The 14,650-nt window shown below is 50.6% G+C and overlaps 1 protein-coding gene and 1 pseudogene across 6 annotated transcripts in view; one reads left to right on the top strand and one right to left on the bottom strand.

Moving 5' to 3' along the window:
- The window catches only part of KIAA1671 (KIAA1671 ortholog), a 181,720-nt gene that overhangs the window by 62,611 nt on the left and 104,459 nt on the right, over positions 1-14,650 (bottom strand). The gene's annotated exons all lie outside the window — the stretch shown is intronic.
- On the top strand, positions 8,413-8,544 carry LOC123392456 (annotated as a pseudogene).

Raw genomic sequence — 14,650 nt, 5'->3', positions numbered from 1 at the left:
ACATGGGGGGCTTTAGGGGGTAGGAAAAGAATCAATGAAACAAGATGGGATCGGGAGGGAGACAAACCATAAGTGACTCTTAATCTCACAAAACAAACTGAGGGTTGCTGGGGGAAGGGGGGTCGGAAGACGGGGGTGGGGTTATGGACATTGGGGAGGGTACGTGCTATGGTGATTGCTGTGAAGTGTATAAGCCTGGCGATTCACAGACCTGTACCCCTGGGGATAAAAATACATTATATGTTTATAAAAAATAAATAAATAAAACAAAAAGTAAAACATTATTTATCTTGATTACCAATTTTTTTCTGTGCCTCCTTAAATTTTGCACTACAGGCATATACCTCAGTCCCCTCATCCTGGTCCCAGCCCTGGATTTGCTAAAACAAGACAGTATCACAGTTAAGGACCTGGAGACCTGCCTCTACCTCTCATTAGCTGTGAGATGCTGAGTACATTATTCGACCTCTCTGATCTTCAGAGATGACATCATCAAACTCATCATTACTGTTGGCACCACTTCCTGTGTTACATCATTGCATTACACCATCTGCTCCCCCCAACAATGAGATGAGGTCTGTCCTATCATTATTACCCCCGCTGCACAGATGGAAAAACTGAGGCATAGGGAAATCCAGTGACCAGCCTGAGGGCACAAACCTATTAAGTGGTGGAGTTTTCTCCCCCCGGGGCTCACACCTTTTGACGACTTAGAGGATGTCATGGCCCCACCAGATCAGTGCGAAGAGATGGAGGACAAGCGTCCAGACAAGCAGAGGAAAGCAAGGAGCAGGCAGGCAAGAGTGGTACGGAAGTGAGCTGAAAAGCCAGATTGCCTGCCTGCTCCCTCCTGGCTCCCTTTAGGTACAGTGTGGTCTGAAAGTGTGACTATAAAAAGCGTCGCTCCCTGAAAACTGGGACAGCACAAGCACTTTCCCCCTGGAGGGCTCTTTCTGCAAACTCTACTATTCTCTCCAGGAAACTCCTGGGACGTTGTTGGGCATCAAAAAGGAAAGAAAGCCATCTCCTTACATAATTAATCCCCCAAATGCTAAAGACACTGTGAAGATCCAGGAAAAGCATGGGAATTTGATCCACGATGTGAGGTGGGACCCAGAGATCACCAGTTCCAGACAAGCATGTGCAGTTCCCAGAATGAGAATATCAGTCATTCATTCAGTCAACAAACACTCCCAGGGCAGTTTCTTTGTGGGAGCTCTGTGAGGGCCCAGATGGGGACTGACAGTCCCTGAGGAACTCAGCATAGCTCTCTCTTCTCAGTCATTAAGGGGTTGGGAGGGTATTACAGTGGACCACCTCAACTTGAAGATACATTTTCTCCCAGGAATCTGATAAAAATGTGCACGCTCTGGAGAATTCCTCAGGTAAACGAAGAAGCCAGAAAAGACATGAACAATTGCAGCACAAGTGCCAATGGCTATATGATGGCCAAGTATGTAACATGCTGTGGGCATATAAGAGGGTGGGATGCTAAGAAAACAAGAGCAAAGAGAAGATAATCATTTACTGAGGATCTGCAATTGGGAGAGGGGTACCTGGGTGGGGTTTTAAAGGATGAATAGGAGTCCACTAAGAAGGATGAAATGAAGACCAACCCATGCAAAGGCCAGGAGGAGTGACCATATTCAGTCTTGCCTCTGGGCTCTTGGATGTGCTGTAGCCCTGCCTGAATATACCTTCCCTATTCTCCCATCTTTCTTGGACCTTCCCTCACCCCAAGACCACTGTTGGCCTTTTCCATAGCAGCCCCAGGAAGTCTCACCTGACCCTCTTCACGTTCTCCTTCCCAAAACACTGTACATACTGGGCCTGGAAGTACATCAACACTGCACTGCTGTGGATGTACTACGGTCCACAGCAGTGCAGTGGAAATTGCAGCAAGCATTAATTGAGGATTTACTATGTTCTAGGAACTAGCTATCCACACGTCTCATCTCATGTAGCTCTCACAACAACCCTATAGGATGATTTGATATTAATTATTCCCATTTTCCAAAGAAGGGCAGTAAGGTTAAGGAGCCGAAGGGACTTGCTCAAGGTCACTGAACTGGCAAGTGGGGCTTTGGGAAGTGAACCCAGGCACATCTCATTCTAAAGCCCTCCATCGTCTTAAGCATGAAAGCCAGATTAACCATACCTCTAGGAGCCCTTAAAATGGCCAATTCTGCCCCCATCCCTGTGGCATGAGACAACAACCCACATACTTCTCTGGGTTGTTGCAGTATCTCCTGGGGTCAAGAAACAGGTGCAGGACTGATGTGCTTGTAAATCAACTGGTTTCCTTTCTCACCACCTGGCTTGGAGAACGATTCCTGGGACAACATGTGGGAAGGGCTGACCCAAGGACCCAGTTTAAACCTGTTTTGTCTCCTCTCGGATGGACAAATGCTGTCGGAGAGCCAACTGATGGCTCGGGGTCTCCCTCCAAAGCTGACATCCCTTGGCTCGGAGTCATGGTTTCCTTACGGTAAAGAAAAGATCATACGGCTTGCCCACCTGCTCCAAAGGCTGTGGCAAAGAACCAACTGAGATTGTTCTTGCCCAGCACATAGAAGAAAATAAATGGCAGCCACAAGGGGTGATATTTACTCTATTGTAATTGATATCTTCCCATTGTCCAGGACAATCCTGGACTCTTAAAGAGTCAGAACAGGAATGACCAGGGGAGATAGACCTAGGACAACCTTCTCATTTCACCCAAGAAACAGGCCATGATGAAGGGCTGTGTCTCAGGCCCCACAGTAAATTTGTGGCAGGCCCCCTCTGATTTCCCCCAGGAGATCTGGAGTCCTGGAGTTGGACAGGACCCAGCTTCTCTCAACTCAAGCCAAACCGGATAAATTGCCATCCTGGCCTATGCCATGTCATCTCTCATTCAGCTCTTTGCACATGCTGTTCCCACTGTCTAGGACACCATTCCAGCCCTTCCTCACCTACTTGCCATCTTTTGTTCTTTAGGGCTCAGCTTAAGTACACTCTCCTCCAAGAAGCCTCCCCTGATTTCTTCATGTCTGTGGTAGGCCCCCTCTGGGCTCCCACCCGACCATCTTTCCCCCACTACATCATTAGCCCACTACCCTGGAACTCAGTTCACCCATCAGTCTCCCCTCTGAGCCCACGGGCAGCAGGGATGTGCCCCATTCACCCGTGATTCACAGCCTGCCATATCCAGCGGGCACGAGACCTGCCTCCCGTGTGAAATGAAGGAACCACTGAGGCTTGAACCCAAGTCATACGACTTCCAACATCCCTCTCCCTAGGCGTGTTTCCAAGGCAACAGGGGAAAGAATTCTGATATGAAGAAGAAGAAAAAAAAAAACAAACCAAAAAACAACAAACCCAGAAATGGCCTGATCTTCCAAGTCAACCCCAGATTATTTATAAACCAATCCTGAGACGATTTCCTATGTTCATTCACCACATTCTTACTTGAATAGCCATTTTCATCACCTAAGATGCCCTGAATTAACCTTGGAAGGGGAGGGGGGAAAATCCATCTGGAAAGGAAATCTTTCTAGACACAGTCAGGGTCTCATCCGCCTTCCTCATCAGGCCCCACCCTGAGTTCAAGTGGAAAGCAGCATTCTCCATGCTGCGTGGCCCTGCCTGGCACAGCGAGGTCAGTGTGTGATTATAGCCTCTCTTCCGAGGGCAGGCATCTAATAAAGCCACATACATTCTGGGCTCTTCTAAAATGTGACTAACACAGGTCCTAATTCACCTGGCCGGACTTCTCGGGCGTTCTGGGAGGAAGACACATGCCCTGCTGTGGTCTTTGTCTGGCTGCCTCGCCTGGGGTTGGACGACATGTTTCTTTCCATCACAGCAGCTGAGTTCCCACATTTTGGGATCAGTTCGCAAAGAGAGCCAAGCTGTTCTTACAGAACAACAAATCAGAACTGGGGGCTGGAGGTGGGGGATACATGACATCCCCTAAGAAATGTACTCCCGTGCAGTGAGCTTGCTGGACTTGGCTGAACCTGCTCCTGGACAGGACCCCAAGATTTTAGACATTGGCATGATGCCAATAAAAGATTAGAAGAATGGTGGGAGTGGGGAGTGGGCCTGGTCGGGCGGGGGCGGCACAGTCGGCTGAGCGTCTGACTCCTGGTTTCGGCTCAGGTCATGATCTTGGGGGTCGCGGGGTCAGGTTTTGCACTCAGTGTGGCATCTGCTTCAGATTTCCTCTCCCTCTCCCTCTGCCCCTCTTGCTCATGCTCTGTCTCTAAAATTTAAAAAAAAAAAAAATGGGTAAAAGGCCTTTCTTCCTTGCTCTCTGCGTCCCTTCCACTTTAGCAAGCGTCGGCCTCAGCACCTGTGACGTTACTGGAGCTGTTCGGATCCCCGAGAGGTTTTCTCCAGTCTGTGGCAAGTATAAGGACAAATCACAGTGGTTCTCATTTGCCAGGGGTCTACTGTGCACCCTGCCACCACATTGACCCTTGTCACCCAGGAAGGTCGTAATGGCCACTGAATGGACCAGGGGACAGGGACTCCAAATGACAAAGTCATGAGATGGTGTCACACGACCCAGGTCTGGCTGAGCCCACGGCCTGCGCTCTAACCCACTGGACAAACCTGCCCCGAGGAATGGCTCTGTTTGGGTCAGATGGAGGCAGGCTTGTGGGTGCACAAGACACGGTTGGGGGAGGAAAGACTTTACCATGTGTTCCTCCTTCCTGCTCTCCACTTCACTTCCTTAGCCTTGGGTCAGCCACGAACTCCAAGGAAAGACTGATCATGATGAGCACAGGGTTCCCCAAGATGAACCTCAGGGACCCCCTTCTGCCTCAGCTCCAACAAGGGCTCAGCTGCATCGGCAGCCCGGTGGTCTCGAAGGGCACTTTGCACCCCACTGCTCCGGTGGGACGGTGGGGGACTGGGCGTGCCCTGGGCCGGCTCACTGAGCCTTGAGACCCGCCAGCCTTTGCCCTCAGTTTGCTGGGGCGGGGAGGGTCTTCAGGTAGGGGTCCTCTCCTCTCTGGGTCCTGATGCCCCAAGAAGACTGTACAGGTTAGTCCAGCTCAAAACCCCAGGCCACCCACCTCTGGAAGGCTATCTGGCCTAGCCTTGAGAAACCAGCAGACCTGGGTTCAAGTATCACATGTCCTCATCTCACAAACAGAAATTAGGACACCTGCCTCCCAGGTAAAGGACAGGAGATGTGAAAGCAGGCCCTCAGCAAAGGCAGGTGGGATCGCGTCAGATGCCCACAGGGGTGCCCGTGGCTGGGGCGCTCAGGTCTTGAAAACAAGCTTGTGAAGAACAATGGCCTCCCAAAAGCGAAATTCACATCTGCTCACGTGCTGCAAGGACACAGCTGGTACTTCCTAAGCACTGACGGTATGCCAGGCCCGCGCCATCTCCTGTCATCCCTGCGGACAGAGCCAAGGGCAGGGCTCCCAAGACGGACCCCTCACTGTGTGACTCTGGGCAAGTGGCTTGCCTTCTCTGAGCCCCTCCTTCTCTGGCTTTAAAATGGGATAAAAACGGTCCAGTTTCCCTGGGGGTGCTGGAAGTTCTGCCCATCTCAGGAGAGTACACCACCACTCCCGTCGTCCACAGAGGAACCCGAGACGGTGTGGAGAGGCTGAAGGCTGCATGGCAGCTCAGTGGCAAAGTCTGGCTTGGAGGCCTCTGCCCCAGACCAGTCTCTCCAAAGCTGTGGCGACTCGGGAGCCCATGCCGCTGGCCTCCCCTGCCCACCCACCACCGCCATCCCTCAGCTTGCCAGCCCCGCGGCCCTCAGGAGCCCCCTTCCCATCACAGAGCTGCTTTAACACCCCTGCTTGCCTCCACACAGGAGTGGCTTCCTCCCATCCTGGCTGGAGGTCTATTCTCCAGCACGGAGCATCTCTGCACACATGCTGGACCGCCCACTCTGTTCCAGGAGCCATGCTGTGCCGGGCAGGGAGGGCAGGGATAGGGGCAGTCTGACAGAGATGCGTCACCCCACAGGGGTGGGCACAACGCATGTCCCAGTTCCTTCAGAGTCCTGGACCTTGGACTAGCCCTAATTCACAGGCTCCCAGAGCGCCACCCGGGCTGGGCAATCAAGGGGAGACCACCAAGTCCCCTGTTACCTCTTGGCTGCCCCCCCTTACCGGGATGGTTCTAGTTTCTGAGCCTTAGCTCCTTGGAGTGTCTCCCCCTAACCTCCCAACAAAAAGGGTGGCCCAAAGCAGACCCTACCACTATCCTTTCTTTTCCATGTTAACACCTACCATCCCCTGGCATTCTCCTGATCATTTCTTACTCTCTCTCTAAGGAAGGCTCTTGAGAGCAGAAACCCTGGACGTCTTACTCTCTCTGCTACTGCTCCTGCGCCTAGCACACCAGAAGCGCTCAGTGTTTGATGAATGGATGGATGGATGAATGAATGAATGACACCAGAAGTGCTCAGTGTTTGATGAATGGATGGATGGATGAATGAATGAAGCAAAGGAAGGAGGGGAGGGGGAGGGGAGGGAAGAAGCTCTACTGTATTTCTATGGCAATCCTATCCCCTCCTCTCCTTCCCAGGCAGTTCCTATCCATCTTTAAATACATCATGATGATGTCCCCACCTCCAGGAAGCCTTCCCTGCCATGCTCTCCACTCAGTTCAGTGTCTCCTCTGGGCTCCCCAACCCCTGGGTTTCCCCTAGCACTGTCCTCTCTTAGGTACCATACTATAAGGGTCAACTTCCTCATCCTCTATCCACTGGCTATGCACACTGCCAAGGTCAGGGCTGTGTCAACCCTGTTCTGTATCTCCAGGGCCCCTTGTGAGGCAAGGCACAGAGCACGCAGTTCGGCATTACAGCTATCCCTGATTAAGTCCCAACCACACAGCAAGCACAATCAGAGCCCTTTGAATCAGATCACTTATGGACTTGCCATAAGTGGACTTGCCATCACTCAGCCTTGCCTTTTAAGGAGGGGCGGGTAACATCCTGTACCCATTTCACAGACAAGGAAAGTAAAGCTCAGGGAAGGCAAGCTCCTTGGCCAGGCTCACGCAGCAAGGACCTTCTGTGATTGTGATGCCACACTGTCCTCCAGCCCGGGCCTCCCATGAAGTGAGGGAACAGGGAGGTGAGGGGGAGGAGAAGGCATCAGCTCCAGGGCAAGAGGACAGCATGTGACAGCATTTACTGAGTACCTACCACACATGACCTGTATGACACCCATCCTTATTCAGTCTTTGCTGTCATTTAAAGGAGGCACCACTCTCCCCAAACCTCTGATGGAGGAACTGAGGCCAAGGACACACAGGGGTGACTGTGTACTCAGCTCAAACTCACTCAAGACAAGTCAGCACCAGAAAGCTAATCAAAGGATAGGCCCAGAACAATAGAGCTGTGAAGAGTGTTCTTCCTTCTTGGCCAAGCCCTGAAAGTGCTGGCTGCTCGCTTCCCACCAAACCCTGGCTGACGGGATGTAGGGGACAGTCAGCCGGGTGGACGCCAGGGAGCACTCTGCTTCCCAGTGCACCCTCTCTACGCTGGCTGGATGTTGTCACGTCTCCTTGAAACTGGAGACGTGTTTCAGCTGGAACTGTGGCAGCCGTGCTGGGTCTACAAGGGGACAAGACGCTGAGGAGAGAGTAGGAAGAGAGAAGGAACCTGGTTTGATCCACTAATCTAAAATGTGGAAGACTTTTGATAAAGGACCAGATAGCAAATATTTTAGGTTTCATAGGCCATATGTGGTCTCTGTCACATCTTGGCAGGGGGTGGGGAGGGGAGTTTCTTGAAACCATTTTTGTTTGGTTGGTTGGTTTTACAACCTTTAAAAAATGCAAAAAACTCAGTCTTAGCTCATAGGCTATCATTTATTGGACCTGCACTACATCCTCCCTGACCATGATGTGAATTATATGAAGACATATATGTCCTTATTGTTTGACCCACCTTGATGGGGTCTTTTGTTATTTTCAGTATCTTCAAAGGCATCCTTAGTGACCCAGTGACAGTGGCGCACTAAGTGTTGGTGAGAACGGGGAGCAGCTGAAACTCTCAGGACGTGAGAAGCAAAATGGCGTGATTACTTCGGAAAACAGCTGGCAGTTTCCTAAAAAGTGCCACTCTGGAAAACAGCATGGAGGTCCCCCAAAAAGCTGGAAATAGAGCTACCCTATACCCAGCAATCATACTACTGGGTATTTACCCCAAAGATAAAAACATAGTGATCTGAAGAGGCATGTGTACCCCAGTGTTCATAGCAGCAATGTACACAATAGCCAAACTGTAAAAAAGAGCCCAGATGTCCACCAACAGATGAATGGATAAAGATGTGGTATATACATATAATGGAATATTAGGAAGCTATCAAAAATTTGAAATCTTTTGCCATTTGCAGTGATGTAGATAGAACTAGAGGATATTATGCTAACTGAAATAAGTCAATCAGCTTTGCGCAGTGGCAGTACCGTAGCCAATGAGGTTTATCTGAGGCGCAATTATTGCTAATTAAAATAAGTCAATTATTGCTAATTAAAATAAGTCAATCAGACAATTATCATATGATCTCACTCATGTGCAGAATTTAAGAAACAAAACAGAGGAACACAGGGGAAGGGAGGGAAAAATAAAACAAGATGAAATCAGAGAGGGAGACAAACCATAAGGGATTCTTTTAATAGGAATCAAACTGAGGATTGCTGGAGGGGGGTAGTGGCAGGATAGGGTAGCCGGGTGACAGACATGAAGGAGGGCATGTGATGTGATGAGCACTGGGGGTTATACAAGACTGATGAGTCACTGAACCTCTGAAACCAATAATATGTTATGTGTTAATTAACATTAATGGTGTGGACGAATCTCCAGATAATTACGCAAAGCATGAGCGAACCCTCCAGAAAGCTCAGAGCTCTGGGCAGAATCGTCTTCTCCTATGTTTAAACAGGATGGTTCTACTCCTCAAACTATACGTTAACTAACTGGAATTTAAATAAAAACGTGAAACAAATGAAAAATAATAATAATAACATAAAAATAATCTTAAGATAAACAAACAGGGCAGTTCTGTTCCTATTAAACCAGCCCCTTCCCTGATCCCCCCAGGATAGGTCTGATTCATTCTGATGAAACCCCTTTCTCAAGAGGGTCTGAGGGGACACCATCTGCTTCTAACAAGGGAGATGCCACCTTGCCTCCCCGGGGGGTGGGGGAGTCCCAGAGCACCCCAATGTGGAAACTACTGGGGGCGAGGCAGGGACAGACAGGGTCTCTGTGAGAAGCAGGCAAGAGCGGGGACAGGGGTGGGGGCCCAAGTGTTGGGGATGATCCCAGCGCCTCCCGGTTCTTACCCAAACAAGTTCTTTTCAGCCTATGATAATTACTACCGTACTACCTCCTGTCCCCACTGCCAAGTGTTCTCATTTCAAAACAGACTTAATGAGATCCTTTAGATGAAGGACCTCTTTGAGCAATTGAAAATGTGTGCAATAATGAGAAACCCGCAGCGAGTGTCACTTGGTGGAAACCCACTGAACAGAACCAGGTCAGTGGAGGGGGTGGCCATCACTTATGTGCCTCCCGGGGGCAGAGCACAGTGTCCACCAACAGCCCCCCTACGTCCCATTCTCTCTTGAAAAATGAGAAATGTGGCCTCAGATCTGATTGCCAGCCTGGAAAGCATAGCCCAGAGTGCTTGGGTGCCAAATCTGGCCTGTCTGTGGATACGCTGTGCGACCCTGGGCAAGTCGCTGCACCTCTCTGAGCCTCCATCTCCTGGTCTATAAAGGAGGATTATAGTAACTGCCTCAGAAGGCTTTTGTGAGGAGGAAGTGGGATGCTGCCTGGGCATTGCTCAGTATGTAGTAAGCACTCGATGAATATTGGTCCTTATTTACCTGCAGGCAGGATTTGAACCTGCAGGCACCTTCTTACATCCCAAGCTTAGTCTAATTCACTCTTCTTCCTCATCTCCCTCATCTTCCTTTCCCCCTCCACACTCAGCAGTGACCTCACCTCTCACTTCACTGCAAGAAAATGAAGCAGTCGAAGGAGGAAGACCCCACCCTCTCTTGTCCCCTGCTTCCGGGAGCCCAGCCTGCCTCTCCCTCCCTCAGCCACGGAAGACGGAAGACTGCACCACTTGCCTCCCAGGCCAGCCCTCCTCTTATGCCCTAAGGCGCCGCCTCTCGCCAACTCCAGGAGACCATTCCTGTATCTGACTGCCCCTCGCCCCCGTAGAGCCCCTGTGGCCCCCCTCTGCTGGGCCAGCCTCCCTGGGAAAGCCCCAACATCACCCATCTTTATTTATTTATTTTTTTAAAGATTTCATTTATTTATTTGACAGACAGAGATCACAAGTAGGCAGAGAGGCAGGCAGAGAGAGAGAGAGGAGTTAGCAGGCTCCCCGCTGAGCAGAGAGCCCAATGTGGGGCTCGATCCCAGGATCCTGGGATCATGACCTGAGCCAAAGCCTCTGCCTTTGGCTCCCCAACCCATTTTTAAATGCCAGATGGAACCGCCTTCAATCCCACCCCAACCACCACTTAGAAAACTAATGACATCTGAAATGTACAACAGAACAGAACTCTTGATCCCTAGCTCCAAATCTGCTCCCTTCTCACTCTTGTCTGTTACAGCAAAATGTGTCACATCCACCACGCCATCCTGGCCGGAAGCCTGGAATGTTCCTCAGTTTCTCCTCTCCTTCACCATCCCCTCCTCGAAACTATAGCTTGAACCAGACCACTTCTTCCCCACCCCTCCATCCTGCCTCAGCACCAGAGCCAAGCCCTTATCGCCCCCGGCCTCCCTGCTCCACCTTCTACCCCTCTAGGGTGCCCCCCCACACAATAGCCTGAATGAGTTTTATTATCTTCCGGGTCAACATGTTAGCCCCGCCGAGAGTGCTCCCTCAGCTCCCCACTATAACCAGAAAAACTCCTGGCCGTTGAAGCCCCCCACCTCCATCCCCCGTTTGCTCACTAGCAGGCCTGCCCTATCAGCCTTACTATGGTCCTCAACCCCTCCAAGCTTGTTCCCACCCCAGGGCCTTTGCACGTGCTATTTCCCCCATACCTGAAATACTCCTCCCCCAGATGCCCACAAGTTGGCTCTTTCTTTCAGATCTCTGCTCAAATGCCATGCCCTCTCAGAGCACCTTCTAGTCTCTGCCACACTATGCTGTTTGATTGTCTTCAGGCATTTATCTGGATTTGCTGTTCTTAGGTATTGGCTGTCTCTCCCACCAGAACACACGCGCTCTGGTAAGGCAGAGACTGTTCTGTTCTTACTCCACGCTAATGCTCAGGGCCAAGACCAGCATCCGGCACAGAGAAGACAGAGCCTGATGGACAGGAGCCCGGGAGATGCTGGACAAGCGCTCGCTGGCTAAAGCACGTCAACCAGCAGGAGACTCAGCAGCAGCTCACCTCTCCACCCCTCACTGCAGAAAATGCACTTCAAAGCCAAAATGCTGTAACTGAGACACCGCGGTTGAAGGTCTAGTGGAGACTATATGTAGGAACGCAATCCACTGTATAACCCAGTCACCATGGCAACTGAAATCTTCAAGTATGCTTCTCCCTTGCTTCAACTTTTTATGCAGAAATTTCCAAAGAAAATGTTCCGATTCCTTTCTCTGGTGACATTCTACAGAATAGACATCCTCGTTTGGCTCCCGGAGGAGAAAATGCAAAATGTCAGATTCCTATGAGATAAACTGGTTTGCAAAGAAAGATGATTTTCATTTTCAAAGACGTGAGTCTAACTCTGAGCACAGGAACCAAATCCTAATAATAAAAGCTGTGAGAAGCAGAAGAGCGTTATGGTGGTAATCAAGCGGTTTAACCTTTGTGAGTTCACTTAGCCATTCAAATATTCACTGAAAGCCTATGGGTGTACCAGGCCCTTGCTGGACTCTGGGGATACAGCAAGTGGCTGAGATGGAGGGATATCTCCCTGCCCTCATGGAGCCTCGGGTCCAGAGGGATAGACATCCAGTGGAAGAGCATTCCCAGCAAGGAAGAGCAGCAAGTAACACAGTAGAGAAAGGACCAAACTGCGGCATCATGTACATCTATCATTCATCAGCTCTGACCCTGAGCAAGACACCGTGCCTCTCTGAGCCCATGATAATATGGCAGTAACAATATTTTGGATGGGAGTGCTACATGGACCCAATCAGATGACAAAAAAAGAGCCTTGTGTGGCGTCTGGTATACAGCAAGCTCTCAATAATTAGTAATCCCTTTTGTCTTACAGAGGAAGAGGGAGTCAGTCCCTGGTGGCTGCTCCCACAGGGGGTCTTAGAAAGGCTTTCGGGGTGTGAGGTTTTCCCCAAAGAAATGTCCGTGCTCTAAAGGACCAGGGGACTCTGGAAGACACTTGAGATTGCAGCTTTCAGAGCAAATGTGCAGAAAAGGGTAGAGGGAGAGGACACAGGGGTTGACCATCAGCTGACTTTGTACCCACCTGAGGTTGGACGCCTGCGAACGTTTCAGGTGGGAAGCCAGGGCGAACCAGTCAAAAACTGAGAGAGGGGGGACACGAAGAGAACTCACCACCATCGACTTCTCATCAAATGAGCTGTGCACTTGGCGAGGCCGGGGCCTCAGAGACTTAAAGAGAAACATCGCGATCTCTTGATTGAGACAGTGTTAGAGCTAAGGGCTCCAGAGCTCATGAGGCCCAGAGATGAACCCTGAGGAGCCAAGAGCGGGATGGTGGTCACGAGCCACCTGCACCCCTGGATTCTCAGAGCTGGAGTGAGACTCTGGCCGACCATGTGGCCTTGGAGCATGAGGCCGGAGTCCAGGCGAGAGGCTCATACCACATTCATGGGAGAGGGCTGGCCACGCTGTTCTCAGCTTCCACACCCTCATTCTTTTGGCCCAAACACCCCCCAACCCCCTCTTTCCTGGTCCACTCACAAAACCTCTAGTCAACCTTCAGATGACCCAGCAAGTTCACAGCTAGGCACTCCGGCAGATGCCACCTGCCAAGGGCACCGAGATGCCTGTGCAAGTGTGTTCATCACGGCCTTGCTCACGGTGTGTGAAACTGGAAACAACCTGCATGTCTGCCCAGAGGACTCACTCAATTATAGTGCGAGGAGAAACAGAGAGCCATTAGACAGAACGCTGTGCTCACAGGGAAAGATCTCGGGTTTGTGAGAAAAAGAAGAATCAAGGCCTAGAACGCCACATACAGCAGAGCAAGATCTGACGTGTGTTAAAAGTCACATGTGTATACTGGTTAGGGGACACAGAACATTTCCGAAAGGAGATGTCTGAAAACGGTCACCAGTTTTGGGGAGCGACAGCAGGTTGGAAGGGCAGGGAGAGATTTTACTTTAGGACTCTATTTGGTGGTAAAATAGTGGACACTATTTGGTTTACCGTGTGTGCATGGACACATGCATGGACAAAAATTTGGACACTATTTGGTTTACCACATGTGCATACTCCCTTTTCAATTAAAAAAAAAGAAGACTTATTTTTTTAACGGTTGGCCATCACCTCTCTTAAAACTTTGCTCCTTCTACTGAATCTCACCTTGGTGCGTGGAGACATTCCAGGTATGGAATGGCACCAAGACCTGTGTGCCCATTTATGGGGAGTCCCCCCTCCTCTGAGGCAGGGAATGTGGGGACCGTGCCTCTGCATCCATTCCATGAAACTGACACCTCAGGGGCTCCAGGAATGAATGATATTGTCAATGCTCATTTATCTACTTTCATCTCCTGTTTCCCAAGTTATGATTTATTAAGCACTGGCTACTATACGCCAGCCAGTTTATACCTGGCATCTTGCTGCATTGAGTCCATAACCCTCAAGCCTGGCGGGCTGTCCTAGATGCTGTCAGCACTGCCCACCCGGGTTCCCTGGATGGGTTGGGGCACCCATCTCCCAGGTTCTGGGCTGCTGACAGCCACAACAACAGACCTTGGTGCATGGGGCAAGAGCTGCCTGGTGGCTCCAAGGTGGGACTCCTTTCTGTGGTGCTGCTCACCCTCCCAGACTCCTCCAGCGATCGGGCTGACTCTCACCCTCTCCAACACTAAATTCTATACATGTGAATGAATCCCTGTCTCAGGCTCTGCTTCTGGAGAACCCAGCCCGAGATGCTGCCTCCCAATCTCAGGGTCAGGCAGGTATTAAAACACAGTTGCTGGGAATCTGCTATCTCTGGGACTGTGCAGCCTTGGCACATGGAGTTTGAAAAAGTAACAGAAATGTAGCCAAGATTGGGAAACAGAATCCTAGGGGGGAAAAAAAGAAAAAAGAAAAAAAGGTTTCTTACACCCATTTACTTGAAGTCAAAGAGGTAGACTTGAAAACCCTGCTGTCTCAGACCCCAAAGCCTTGATGCTTTTCTGTGCTTGATGCTGAACTGTTAGGGGGTTAACTTGCCTGGTTGGTAGGAGAACAAGGTAATTTGGGGGGTTGGTTCTGTGTAGAACATTCTCCCAGGCTTCCCTGGCCAGATGCGGCACTAGGATAGAAACCGCTAACATGGTCAGGAAGAGGGTCTCAGGGTCTGTCCCACTGTCAGATGGCACTGGGGCTCGGAGTGGTGCCTTGGTCCCACTCAAGGCCAGCCCGGCATGAAGAAAATCGTGAAGCAGCCATCGGGCAGGCCTTCGGGGACCTCCTGTCCACTGCTGCAGACTGGAGCAACAGAAGTCTG

This window comes from Mustela putorius, unplaced genomic scaffold, assembly GCF_011764305.1.
Source record: "Mustela putorius furo isolate JIRA1106 unplaced genomic scaffold, ASM1176430v1.1 tig00000578_pilon_pilon_pilon, whole genome shotgun sequence".
NCBI classification, from domain to species: domain Eukaryota; kingdom Metazoa; phylum Chordata; class Mammalia; order Carnivora; family Mustelidae; genus Mustela; species Mustela putorius.
The sequence above is the reverse complement of the archived record's forward strand: the minus strand, read 5'-3'. Positions and strand labels throughout refer to the sequence as shown.